This window comes from Mastigoproctus giganteus, chromosome 4 (assembly GCF_048544385.1).
Source record: "Mastigoproctus giganteus isolate SK-2022 chromosome 4, ASM4854438v1, whole genome shotgun sequence".
Classification (NCBI taxonomy): Eukaryota; Metazoa; Arthropoda; class Arachnida; order Uropygi; family Thelyphonidae; genus Mastigoproctus; species Mastigoproctus giganteus.
The window spans coordinates 144,096,746-144,112,395 of record NC_143578.1 but is presented as its reverse complement, the minus strand read 5'-3'; positions in this window follow the sequence as shown (position 1 = coordinate 144,112,395).

Genomic DNA, 15,650 nt, shown 5'->3' with positions numbered 1-15,650 from the left:
AAATATCACCAGTAGAGACTAAACAAACTAAGAAAACAAAACAAAGTAATAAAAATAATAGACTGACCATTATGGCCCATATCGACAGAGGACATGACCATTATTGGCCACAAGGCCAATAATGGTCATGGAATCGCTGCATTTCAATTGATTTAACCTTTATGTTGATTTAACCTTTATGTTAATTTAACTATGTTTGAATTTTCGCTCAGTTTTGTCAGTGAGACTAGTAATCTTTAAAATTAATAGATATCTTTAAAATTTTATTTAAAAACAAAAATATAAATTTCACAATGAAACTTGAACGTTTATTACAAAATTACAATGTGTTAGATAAAGAGATCCAACGAATGAGATATACTGTGATGCGAGCGAACGCTGCATCTTGATTCGCCATGAACTGAACGATAGAACTAGTTGTTCTATGAACCGTGAGTCTGAAGCCTGATTCAGTTACTGTACAGTCGATGTGGCGTAATCATACAGTCTTCTGGAGAACCACGTACAGGATTTTTTTTGTCATTCATATACGTGCTATATATATAATATGTACATGTGAGTTTATGACCGATCTCTACTATTTAGATTAATTTATTTATTACTGTTTCTTCTAAGGTAAAAATTAATTTTAGGGGATTAAATATTTAAATTTACGTAATTTCAGTATTTAAAAATTAAAATAAATTTTCATTATATACAAAATGAGCGAAAAACGCAAGCAAACAATATTAAATTGATTTTTTGATAAATAACTGAAAACTGTGCAAGAAAATGTACAAACATGTGGAAATGATAACGACATGACCTCTTCTTTTCCATCAAGTTCTAAAGATGAGAGAAACAGTGATACAGAATTAAAAATTTAATTGGCCCCACGTTTGGAATGCTGACGTGTGCACTGAGAAGAAAAAAAAGCATATCCTTACTTACATGCGACGCTGGAAAATTAGGATGTTTGACTTGTGCTGCTGTAAAAGAATTAGGACCGTCTAAAACACAGGGACTTAGCATTTCAAAGGAATGGAGTTAGGTAGTGGTATCATCTTATGGCAAAAATAGAAGTGCACAATTGACATCTTTGTGTAAGAAAATTTATGAACATGCAAAAAGTACTTCACATATACCGGCTGAAAAAATCTTGCCAGCTGCAAATGAACAATATTTAGAAGAGGTAAGTGATCAAATGAATGACTCCGAAATTTCTAGCACCCGTAAGGTTTTCAGAACTGCATATTATGTTGTGAAACATGATCGACCATATTCTGACCATTTTGAGTTGTTACAACTTCAAGAATTGAATGGCACTGTTATTGCTCACGGTTTGCGTTCAAGATTAAGTGCTACTAATATAATAGAGCATATAATAGAGCAAGGCAAATGGAATTGAAATTGTGCCAACAAATTGTAGACATACGTGGAAACTTATCAATTCTCATTGATGAGTCTACCGCTCTAAGCAAGAAATCTACTCTGATTATTTATTTAAAATGTGAAATCAATAAACGAAAGAACGACATTACATGTTTCTTGATTTAATCGAATTGCCAGATCGAACAGCTTTCACAATAACAGTGTCTCTTAATGTCTTGAAAAATACGGATTTGACGACAATTATTTAAAACCCTAGGTAATTTCTTTTATGGGGCAAGAAAATCTGGAGTTGGAAATAAATTATTAGAAAAATATCCAAATTTGATCATGTTTCATTGTTTAAACCATCGGCTTGAGTTATCACTTGGAGATGCAATATCAGAAGTTCATGGAATTAACCATTTTCAAATATTTATGGACAAACTGTAAGCCAATCTCCAAAAAACTAGAGAGAAATAAAAGCATGCGCTACCAACATCGGCGAAGAAATTACAAGGATTGGACAGGTATATTTAATGTAAGGTGGGTGGCCAGCTCTTTTAGGACCGTATCAGCAGTTTGGAAAATTTTGCATCTTTATGCCATCATTTTGAAAATGCCAGAAAAGATAACAACCGAAACGAGACTGAACAATTTATGTTCAACGGATTATATAAACGAATTTCATCCAAACAGTTTGTTCTAAATTTAGCCCTGATGTACGATATATTGATTGGGCTATCGATTCTTTCAGAGTCATTGCAAAAAAGAGATACGACAATAGTATATTATGCAGACAAATTGATTCGTTGTACAATTCGTTACTTGGAATTTTTAAAAGATCCTCAAAAAGGAAAAAAAGTTATTAGAAGCCTTAGATGCTATTGAAAAAAATGCAATTATTTTCAGTAACATCAATTCATATAAATCAATTTCTAAACAGTATTATTAATAATTTGAAGCTGATCATTAGTATGAGGCTGAGCATCAGTACAGATTCTACTGAATTTACTGAAGGAATTTCAACTTCAGACATTAAGAAAGAGTTGCGAATTCTTGAACCAAGCGAATGGCCATCTGAAATTGAAATTGTATTTGGAGAAAATGAAATAGAATTTCTCTGTAAACGTTTTAATTGATATTTAACAAAATGTTTGAATGCCTACAGGGATTATTTTGCTAATGGTGGTCGTAGCGTGCCCACAGATTTGTAACATTTAAAAACTTATTTCAAAATTATAGCCTGCAGTTCTTCTGAATACGAGCGTGGCTTCAGCAGTATGAATTTAATATTAACTGAGGAAAGATTCCGTATTCTTGTCGAACATGTGGCAAGTTTGTTGTTTATTAAACTACACGGTCCACCATTGGAATTATGGAATCCAAATTTTTATGTCCGAAATTGGCTTCGGTCTCATCGTTCAGTTGTTGACCAACAAACAAAAAGTGCAGTCACACAAGAATACGTAATCGATCCTTTATGCGAATTTCTATGATTCTTCTGAACAGTATTTTTTATATTATTTTGGAGTTTTTTGTTTTCGTTTTTTTCTTTTCGGATTTTTAAAATTTTTTTGTCTTTGTTTTTTACTTTTGAAATTTTTATTTAATAGTTATAAATAAATACTGAACAAATATTCTTATCTTTGACTTATTTATTTTTGCAAATGAAAAGAGCGTAGGTAACTATTTGTAGTTAATCGACGATTTTTTTTTTTTTTTTTAGCAATACACCTCTGGTTACTCTAATGTCCAGTATCAGCATCCCACACCACACCTTTCCCAGCTAGGAAAAGCTACAGCATGGTGTCAGCTTAGATAACCATGAGGCCACAGATGGCCTGCATAGCCATCAGTCTGTCCGGTGGAGAGGCTAAGATAGAACATGCAATTAATAATAACTTTCATTCACACAGTTTTACTTTTTATAGGTTTTACTTACATTTTCTCTTTTATACTTGTTTCTTACATTTTATAGACAACACGCATTTTATATATTTTACAATTTTAAAATATATTTTTTTGTTTGTTCATTCATTCATCATCTTTTACACCAGGGGGGTAAGCATATGGCAAATGTAATATATCAGTAACCAACGTCATTTAATCTAGCCTATATGAGAGGATAACTAATTAAAGTAATTGGTCAAATTAATAGACATTTACACATTTATGTGACCTTAATACTCGTATAATGGGGGTGAAAGTTCCTTTTATGCCATCTATTGTTACTTGTGTTATTCCATTCAGTTCATTTTATTAGTCAATTTCAGTCAGTTATTCTCCCATTCTCTTATTTTCACTGATGCACTTCAGCATTCATCCAGTAATGCACACAGTCATTTATTCATCCACAGATTAATTTGTTCACTCATTCAACTCAGCCATTCTCATTCAGACATATTCACGTCATTCACGTTCCCCACAACATTTTGTCTTTCACATTCACTACAACTGCTCGGGTTTCCACATTTACTCCACTAGTCACTCGCCTTCACCACAGCATTCAGTCACTCGCCTTCACCACAGCATTCAGTCACTCGCCTTCACCACAGCATTCAGTCACTCGCCTTCACCACAGCATTCAGTCACTCGCCTTCACCACAGCATTCAGTCACTCGCCTTCACCACAGCATTCAATCACTCGCCTTCACCACAATACTCATTCTTACAAATAATTTACTCATAGCCATGCATCTACTCACTCACTTTCTAGCATTTAGACTTGCATATTCAAACAAGGATACCACAGTGACTCTCAGCTGACTATTATTATTCAGCTGAGAGATCATTTATCAATCAATGAATTTATAAATTTAATAATTTGAGTTATTTAATTTAAAACTTTAGCAGTTCAGTTTAATCATTTATCAATTTAACAATCACTCACATTCACCACAGCAATCAGTCACTTACCTTCTCCACAATACTCAGTATCTCAATCAGTCACTCACATTCACCATAATACTCAGTCTTTCAATCATTTACTCGCAGCCTTGCATCTACTCACTTCCAAGCATTCAGACTTGCTCATCTCATTCACACAAGGATACCACGATTACTCTCAGCTTACTGTTATTCTTCAGCTGCGAGAGGTTACTAATCAATCAATTTACCATTTATAAATTTAATTATTTGAGTTATTTAATTTTTTTTACAATTCAATTCAATCATTTATCAATTTAACAATAAATCACCCACATTCACAACAATCAGTCACTCACATGCACCACAACAATCAGTCACTCACATGCACCACAATACTCGCATTTACTCAATTCCTCCTTGTGTGAAGGAGCATTTACTTGCTCCTTCACACAAGCATACCACAGTGACTCTCAGCTTACGGTTATTCTTCAGCTGAGAGGCAGTCCTGGCTGCAGGCACCATTTAGCCTCCTGGTGATCCTGTCGGTTATTTGGTAAATTTAGGTATGTTTATCCAATTTGGTTTTAGGATATGTGCTACGATGGGAGCAATACCAGCTCTTATTCCCATTCGGTCACGTAGGTTGTTTTCCTGCATCTGGGGTCCCCCCCCCCAGAAGTGTATCAACTCTTGTAATGTGACCTTTTTCAGTAATTCTTATACAACCTCTATAAATGTCCCTTATACCTGTCCGAAGTTTCTCACTATCTCCTCATTTCATCGTTATTCTATGGTATACGACCATGCCAAATTTTATCCTGTTTCATCGCAAGCTTCACGAATTACACCACGTTTTCTACGTGTTCTGTAAATTTTGTCGAGCAGTGTATTTTAAATGCTTGTCTTTGTGGCATAGTTAAGTCCATTGTGTCTCGTGTTTCACATAGGTCTTCTCACACAGTTTCTTCACGCGGATTTTGTTATATGATTTTCACCCTTACAGGCCACTTATTTATGAAATATATTTTCAATATGTATGTTAGAAGATTTATGTTATTCATTGGATCTCGCATTATGCAATATTTTACTCTTTTCTTCAGATAAACCAGTTTAATTTCAATGATGTTGCCAAAGTGCAAGCAGCTGCAATGCAAACGCTGAAGAGAACTGATTGCTTTCGATTTAATCCTAACTGCTTTTGGAATGCTCTACGTGTGTAACAACACAGAAACTAACAATTTCTCCTCAATGAAATTCAATTCGGAAAGAACGAAGTACACCCTACAATTCAGGGGTCCCCAAACTTTTAGTGAAGCGGGCCACACGAATTTTTTGAATATTTGGCAGGCCGGAGAAAATTCCTAAAAACTCCATTCTCCGCATAACTTTAATGTTATGCAGAGAAACGATTTTTATAACCACCTATATCTATAGATTCAAAAATAAATTGATGGATATGTAAAATAAAATATACCAGTTTGTTTATATCAAATTTTAATCATTACTTATTTATTATAATAATCACAAAAATACAATTAGTAATACAACAAAATTAATTATTACTTTTTTATTGTACTAATCACAAAAATACAACAAAATTATAATTAATGCGATGAATGTGGACTAAGTTACAAAGTGCGACTAAGTTTCGCAATATCGTGTTTTAAAGTAGTGGTTCTAATTGTTAAAAAGTCATGTAAATGCGGATCAGTTCGACGTGATCGTATTTTTGATTTTACATATTTCATTTTTGAAAAGGTCTGCTCGCATATATACAGTGAAACTTCCCTTTAACGGACAGCCATGGGGAACGAAAATGTGTCCGTTAGAGAGAAGTGTCCGCTAACAAGAAGTCTGAGGGAGAAAAAAAAAAAGAAAGAAAGAAAAATCGTTAAACGTTTAATGTAAAATTAAATTAAATTATATACAGATTTTGCACAATATTTTTGTAAATAATATACATACAATTGTGCTATGAATATTATGACTTTATCTTAAGAAAAATACATACAGTAATCACTTATTTTCTTCTGCACCTTCTTCCGGCTGATAATTTTGTTTTCAACATTTGTCTGGAGTGAAGAAACCATCGAAAGTCCTTCAGTATCTTCTTCAGCGGCGAAAAAATTTTTAAACGATTGATTTGTATGAGCGCTTCTTCTATTTTCATCGGTGGTTCGTCGTTAATATGTTCTTCGACAGAATGACCTCCTTCCATTTCTTCATCCTCATGAGGAACTTCTTGAAAAATATCGATGATAATGTCGTTGATATCTAGAGCACCATCTTCTGTAGTGAGGTTCGAGTCCATATCTTTGTAGCCAGGGTCACTTGTAGCGGAAGCATCGTACATTATCAATAGATGTTGAAGTTCTTGTTCTTCTTGGTGCTCCACATTGCTGTTCACAATTTCAATTTTTGCGTTTGAGAAGCCAGACAAAACAGTTCACGACAGTTTGTTTTCTAATTGCGTTTACTGAAGAGAAAATCCATTGAATCGCATCTAGGATGCTGAGTTTCTTTGCAAGGTCACTCGCACATGTTACATCGTTCATGTTTGCAATGAGATGTCTTAAAACACGTTTTCTGTAGTGAAGTTTAAAATTTTTTATTATCCCTTGATCCAAGGGCTGACACTCTGCAGATGTGTTTGGTGGCAGAAAAACGATTTGAATGTTGGACAATTCAATGTGCGGGTGAGATGCAGCATTATCCATGAAAAGAATAATTTTTCTGTTTTGACGAATCATGTTTTGATTAAAGTGACTTATCCATTCGCTCATGATATCTCGTGTCATCCACGCTTTTTTATTAGACTTCCAGTCAACATCCAAAAGATTCAACTTTATGCCCTTGAAACAACGAGGATTTTGTGGTTTTCCTATAACAAGAGGTTGTTCAAAGTCTCCCAGCATATATGTACACAATAATACAGTCAAGCGTTCCTTAGAAATTTTTCCGCCCTAGCACTTTTCGTTTTTTAGACTCATTGTTTTTTCAGGAAGAGCTTTAAAAAACAACCCTGTTTCGTCACAGTTGTAAATATCCTTAGCTTCAAAATCACGACATAAATCTTCCAGTTTGACGGTCCACTCTGTTACAACCCCAGTATCAACAGATCCACCTTCACCACTTACGGTTTTCCAAGAAATTTTATGCCGAGTTTTGAACTTGTCTAGCCATCCCACAGAAGCTTTGACCTCATTTACTCCCATAGATTTCGCAACCTCCAAAGCCTTTTCCCTAATAATAGGCCCATTAATTGGAATTTTTTTATCACGTTCGCGACAAAGCCACTCATACGTAACATTGTCAATTTGAAGTCCAACAGTTTTCGGGAATGATTTTTGAACCTGATCACTTCCGTGTTGAAAAAATTGTTTGAGCAGTTCATTTTTTTTCTTTAGAATGTCACTTACCTGCGTTTTCTCGATTTTGAATTTTGCAGCGAGATTGCGAACACTATTTTTTTGCCAATCATACACATTAATGAGTTCGACTTTATCTTTTAAAGTTAAATGTAAATGTTTACGAGAAGACATTGTGCACCTCACACGACACTGAACAAAACTGAAAACTGAAACTGCACACACCGAATTCATCAGAAGTTTTACACGTGCCTTAAAATTCTTGAAAAAGGGTTTAGAACCACGACGTAAAAATTGATAAAATTCAGAGAATCGGAAATAGAAAATAAACACACGATTGAGGCAATACGTGGAAGAAACGTTCCTAGAAAAAGGGCCGTGAACTCGCCCGCTGTCCGTTATGGGGAGATCAAATTAAGTGCTAATCTAAACGAAACAGTGCAGATTGCCTGTCCGCGTCCGTTACAGAGAATGTCCGCTAGACAGAAGCTGAAAACACGTTAAAACCAATGGAGGTGAGTTGGGGAATTTAAAAATGTCCATTTTAGAGAGATGTCCGTTAAAGAGAGGTGTCCGTTAGGAGAGGTTTCACTGTATGTACTTCGAAAATTGATGTAACCTTTCTTGAAACATTATATGCAAGAAAGGAATGCATCGGAATTATATTGCAGGAAAGGAATGCAACTGGAATGCATCGCCAACCAAGTATTACAAAATTTGCAGCACTGGGCTACAAGAAAGCAGCAACAAATCTCACCGACTAAACCCGTATCTATCCTACTTAAAGAAACCCTCCAAGTCCACCACAAAACAAAATAGTTGAAGTGAACATCAAACTTGCAAACTAACTGAAGTACTTATCAATTATTATAGACAATAACCTATCCTTCCATCCCCATCTAAAATACATAAGGATAAAAATAACACAATACTCAGCACTGGTGGCCAGGGTCGCAAGGAAAGACTTGGGATTAAAAAAACGAACTCTAATGTTATATTATAGGTCTACCTTCATCCCAACAATAACTTATGCAGCTGCAGTATGGTATAACAAAACGATACTTGTAGCCAACAAAAGAATGCTGGATATGATTAAGAGTAGGAGACCGGGAGAATTACTTAACAAGTAGAGGTCAACATGTATACTTGCGTTTACACCAATGCTAGGAGTTTGGTAAATGAATTTGATGAATTTGAGGTATTGCTCAAAACATCAAAGGCGGATATTGTTGGCCTATCAGAGACGTGGTGTCACACAGATATAAGGAATGCAGAACTGGAATTTCGGGAATACAACATCTACAGAAAGGATAGACAGGATAGGAAGGGAGGAGGGGTTATGCTATTAGTTAAGAAACAAATAAAATTCAAGGAACTGAAGCCAGTCGACATCGCTGGACAGTGCAGTGTCGAGTCAGTTTGGTGTGACATAAGCATTGGAAAATCATAATTGAGAGTAGGAGTGTGCTACAGGCCTAATGACTCTGATGAGTTTAATAAGACACTGTACAGGGAAATAGAGTGGGCCAATAAATCAGAGAGTCTTATAATGGAGGATTTTAATTTCCCAGATATTGACTGGAATTTGTGGGTTAGTCACTCACACACTAGCAAGACTAGTGTCTGGGTGACAAATCAAAATTTCCTTTTGTGGATTTATTGGATGATTGATTTCTACATCAGCATGTTCGGGAGGCAACTAGAGGGAGTGATACTCTTGATTTGATTATCAGTAGTGATTCTTCATTCATTAAGAATCTGCAGATAACGGAACCACTAGGTGGCAGTGATCACAGTGTACTGAAGTGGGATTTACTCAAAGAGGTAACTACCATTAGGGGTAAAGGGAAGGGTTATTGCTTTCGTAAAGGCGACTACGATGGTCTGTGACAGTATTTAAATTCTATACAATGGGACTAACTGATGATGATACCAACAGCAAATTCAAAATGGTAAGCATTCAAAGAACTTATCTTGGAAGCTACTAGGCTTTACATACCAACTAAGAAATATTGTTCAAGGTTTAGGCCTAAATGGATGTCAGATGAACTAATGAGACATATGGCGGAGAAGAAAAATGCATGGGATACATATAAATTAACATGTGACACAGAAGCCTATGATAGATATACGTTGATCTGTAACCAAGTTACAAAGGAGGTTAGGCAGGCGAAGGCAGATTACGAGAAATATTTGGCAAAGGATTCAAAGAAAAACAGCAAAGAGTTCTTTATTTATGTAAACTCTAGAAGGAAGGGGATGATATCGATGGTTCAACTGTTGATGATCCTGCTCAGGTAGCTAACAAACTAAATGAATATTTTGCATCGACATTCACACATGAGGAATTATTCAGCGAGGGGAATGCCAGAGATGCATTCAACTCTGGCAGTAAGCTAGATAATCTTATAATAACTGGGAGTAAACTGGAGGAGAAATCGTTGAAGATAAACACAAGAAAGGCACCCGGGGTGGATGGGATCTATCCAGTTATATTAAAGGAGGCAGCAAAGGAAGTAAGCAAACCCTTAGCCATAATTATGAGAGCTTCCTTGGACTCAGGGAAGGTACCCATAGACTGGAGAAGTGCAAATGCGACGCCAATTCACAAAGGAGGATCAAAGGCTGACACAAGTAATTATAGACCTGTGGGTTTAACTTGTGTTCCAGGAAAATTAATGGAGGCACTGGTTAAAGAAGCATTGCAGGATCATCTAGACAAGACTTCAGTTATAGCTCGGACACAGCATGCTTTTGTTAAGGGGAAGCCTTGCTTGACCAATTTGATTGGATACTATCATGCAGTCACAAAAGAACCGGATGCAGGGAACAACTTTGATATTATATACTTGGATCTTAGAAAGGCTTTTGATACTGTTGCACATGGAAGACTGCTGCACAAATTGGAATAGTGTGGTGGCATTGGAGGAAAATTGCTGCTTTGGATTAAGGGGTGGTTGAGGGGGAGAAGACAGAGAGTGGTAATCAATGGACACTGCTCATCGTCTACTAATATTATTAGTGGAGTCCCTCAGGGTTCAGTTGGGTCCATTATTGTTTTCTGTATTTATAAATAATATTGACTATGGTATATCAAGCTTAATATCCAAGTTTGCAGACGATACAAAGGTTGGCAGGGTTTTAAGGACACTACTGACGCTATGCTGCTGCAAGAGGATCTGGAAAGGTTGAGCAGATGGGCTGAGAGGTGGCAAATGAAGTTTAACATTGACAAATGTAAAGTACTACATATGGGAAACAGCAACCCCAGAGCAACGTATCAACTCTGTGGTACTACACTGACTGTGGTAGAGAATGAAAAGGATCTCGGGGTAATTGTGCAAGCAGATATGGAGTTCTCTGAGCAGTGCAGACGGGCTGCAAGAGTAGCTCATGGTGTCTTGTCAATGATATAGAATTTTTCTAGCAGGGATAAGGAGGTGATTATTCCCTTGTATAAGGCAATTGTCGAGCAACACCTTGAGTACTGTATACAGGTCTGGAGTCCTCATTTCAATGCTGTTGTAACGAGTACAGAGAAGGGCAACAAGGTTAGTGAATGGAACAAAGGGTTGCTCTTATGAAGAAAGGCTTAAATTTTGCAAATTACTGTGTCTGCAAATTACTGGCACCAGCGAGGTGATCTGATAGAGGTGTATAAAGCTTTGAATGGTTTGAGCATGCTCATTGCTGATGTGATTCTTCCTCTTGCTCAGAATAATCACCTGAGAGGGCATAAATTCAAATTGAGGAAGGACGGATGTCGGATAGATGTGCGGAAATTTGCCTTTATCCAGCTGGTAGTTGGTTGGTGGAACAGACTTCCATCCCTTGTTGTGGAAGTTGATAGCCTAAATAAATTTAAAGCTCAGCTGGAGAGGTATTTCGAACAAACAGAGGGGTGAAGTGGAAGTTTTTTTTTTTTTTTTTTTTTTTGGCTGATGCTGCATAAGCTTTCTTTCTTGCATCATATGCCTCTACTAATGCTAATGCTAATATGACGCAAAGGACCATCCTACTAACAACCACACAAGCATGCAGTACAGTGAGCACACCTGGTGCTCACTGGTGGCACCTCCTGGAACTAAAAGCTGTAAAAGCAGGCCTACTCTTCCTGCATAACAATCGACCCAGTCAGTAGTTTAAAAACAGAAAAAGCCCGATTGCAGGCCTACTTACTTAGGGAGTGACAACAAAGATGGATAGAGACGACAAAAGGCGAGATCACTCGCAAATTTTTCCCAGACCTAAACAACATACATCCCAAGCAACGGGCCTAGTACTTCCCGGGGTTGCCTGACTTCTCTACTAACAGAAAGATAGTACTAACTACTACTATCTTTCAATGAAAAGCTTCCCGGTTTCGGCCTCACTATGTCCCCAATTGCACATGTAGCGATGTCACCCTAGCCACTAGGAAGTCTGGCGGGCTACATCCTAAACTGGTGAGTCTAGTACTCGTGGACGACCTCCGACCACAGAGTAATTACTTATCACCTACAAAGAAACCTGGAGCACAACCAAATTCCCAGACAGATAGAGGCACGCTTTGCGGTTAAAAAGGTGATCTGGGAATGTTTCAAAGAAATCCTTATTCTCGCGGCTGCTAGGCAAATGGAGGAAATCCAACGCCTGACAGATCTCAATGAGATTCAAACAAGCGTCACAAACGCCATTACGGATGCAAGCCAAAAGACCATTCAGAGGAGAAAACAAATCCCAGGACTGGTCCCATGGTGGACCCAAGTAAAAGGTGTCATCAGAAAAAAAATATCATTCCAGAGAGCGAGACGAAGCTTGGCCGCCAACTGAAGTGGAGGCATTAAGGAATATATAAAGAAGGGCCAGAAATAAGTATACTAGCGAAATAGTCAAAAGCAAACGCAAGACCTGGGAAAATCTAGTTACTGAAACTGGAAACAGGGAACTCTGGGGAGTGGTGTATAAAATCACCACCAACAAGTGCCCCAGGGGAGAAGTTATTACCACAACACAGACTCCACAAGGAACTCTGACAACAAACTAGCATCAATTGGTGAGCAACATACTGGAAGCTATCTATCCTGAACCAGCAACACCAACTCTGCCTGAACAAATTACCATCTGTGCTGAGAATGAAACATAGGCCAGCGGACAGCAGGAACCAGCTTTCACTGTGGAGGAATTGAACTTGGCTGCAACACAAATTAGAAATAAAAAATGCCCCTGTCCCGATCTCCTGGAGCCAGAAATAATTTAAAAAGTTGTATAAATATAGTGCAAATGCATCAGAAATACATAGCTATATCTGAATAAATCAGAATATTGGTAAAACGGCATCGTTTTAAGTTATATCTCATATTGTGAATACCTTCACAACGAGTTGCCATGATATTGCACTACTTCGAATAAGTAACGCTTCACCTAAGGAGAAGACTAATGTTACTTATTCTCAGATGGATACCACCACCCAGACGGCACCGTTTCAGAGCTATTTGGCTCTTCTTCGGTGGGTGGGTAGGTACCCAAGTGATGCAACGATGGCAAAACAGTTATGAAGTATAACTCCACAATATGAGAGATGCCTGATGGTGTATCATGTATTTAGACTCAAGCGTTTAGGGCATAAGCCTCAAGCTATGAAGGAGTCTAGACTATGTATAAATATAGTGCAAATGCATCAGAAATACATAGCTATATCTGAATAAATCAGAATATTGGTAAAACGGCATCGTTTTAAGTTATATCTCATATTGTGAATACCTTCACAACGAGTTGCCATGATATTGCACTACTTCGAATAAGTAACGCTTCACCTAAGGAGAAGACTAATGTTACTTATTCTCAGATGGATACCACCACCCAGACGGCACCGTTTCAGAGCTATTTGGCTCTTCTTCGGTGGGTGGGTAGGTACCCAAGTGATGCAACGATGGCAAAACAGTTATGAAGTATAACTCCACAATATGAGAGATGCCTGATGGTGTATCATGTATTTAGACTCAAGCGTTTAGGGCATAAGCCTCAAGCTATGAAGGAGTCTAGACTATGTATAAATATAGTGCAAATGCATCAGAAATACATAGCTATATCTGAATAAATCAGAATATTGGTAAAACGGCATCGTTTTAAGTTATATCTCATATTGTGAATACCTTCACAACGAGTTGCCATGATATTGCACTACTTCGAATAAGTAACGCTTCACCTAAGGAGAAGACTAATGTTACTTATTCTCAGATGGATACCACCACCCAGACGGCACCGTTTCAGAGCTATTTGGCTCTTCTTCGGTGGGTGGGTAGGTACCCAAGTGATGCAACGATGGCAAAACAGTTATACTTCATAACTGTTTTGCCATCGTTGCATCACTTGGGTACCTACCCACCCACCGAAGAAGAGCCAAATAGCTCTGAAACGATGCCGTCTGGGTGGTGGTATCCATCTGAGAATAAGTAACATTAGTCTTCTCCTTAGATGAAGCGTTACTTATTCGAAGTAGTGCAATATCATGGCAACTCGTTGTGAAGGTATTCACAATATGAGATATAACTTAAAACGATGCCGTTTTACCAATATTCTGATTTATTCAGATATAGCTATGTATTTCTGATGCATTTGCACTATATTTATACATAGTCTAGACTCCTTCATAGCTTGAGGCTTATGCCCTAAACGCTTGAGTCTAAATACATGATACACCATCAGGCATCTCTCATATTGTGGAGTTATACTTCATAACTGTTTTGCCATCGTTGCATCACTTGGGTACCTACCCACCCACCGAAGAAGAGCCAAATAGCTCTGAAACGGTGCCGTCTGGGTGGTGGTATCCATCTGAGAATAAGTAACATTAGTCTTCTCCTTAGGTGAAGCGTTACTTATTCGAAGTAGTGCAATATCATGGCAACTCGTTGTGAAGGTATTCACAATATGAGATATAACTTAAAACGATGCCGTTTTACCAATATTCTGATTTATTCAGATATAGCTATGTATTTCTGATGCATTTGCACTATATTTATACATAGTCTAGACTCCTTCATAGCTTGAGGCTTATGCCCTAAACGCTTGAGTTTAAAAAGTTGTATAATGCGCTCCGCAGTTACTACTCCAATTATTCGATAGTTGTCTGAATGCCAGTACCTTTCCCACCTCTTGGAAGGTTGCTGGAATTAAACTAATATTGAAAATCCCACAAAGCCAGCTATACTATCAAGTTCTTACAGACCCATCGCTCTCCTACCAGTTGCTAGTAAACACTTCGACAGGTTTCTGCACTCAAGAATAAGCCACCACTATCAAACAGCAAACTTGACCGCCCAAATGCAATATGGATTTAAGCGAGAATCGTCCACTACCGAAGCCCTGCGCCATCTCATCAGTTCTGCTACTGCATGCCAAGAAAAATATTTCTTAGCGATCTCCGTGGACTTTGCCGGGGCGTTTGACACCATATGGTGGCCGAGCGTCCTGGCGAGGCTCAGAAGGGCTCAGCTTCCTGGGAACCTCTTTGGTACCATTAAATCATACCTTGACAACAGAAGAATCCAGATTACTGCACCATATGGTAAAATTCACCGACGGGTCTGCAGGGGATGCCCCCACGGTTCTGTCCTGGGGCGTTCCTTGTGGAACATTATCCTTGATGTTCCTCACCCTTGATTTGCAGGGCGTGCTTTCCCAGGCTTTTGCGATTGACTTGATCCTGATGGTTGCTGCGAATAACACGGCCCAGCTTGAGGAAAAAACAAACCAGGCCATGACTAAGCTCGAAAACTGGGCTACGATTCATGACTTAAAAGTATCGTCGGAAAAGACTACATCCATTCTACTCAAGGGCAGACTTGACATCCGCAGGCCACCCCAAATTAAGATTGACCAAGACCATTGACTTAACCGACAAAATGAAATACCTTGGCGTTGTTCTTGATAGTTGGCGTTGATCTTTCCTTCAAGCATCACCTATCCTACATTCACACAAAAATAAAAAGATACGCTGGCCTACTAGCAAAAAGTGCACGACGGGACTGGGGGTTATCAAAACATACTCTCAACTTATATTATAAAACAGTCTTCCTCCCA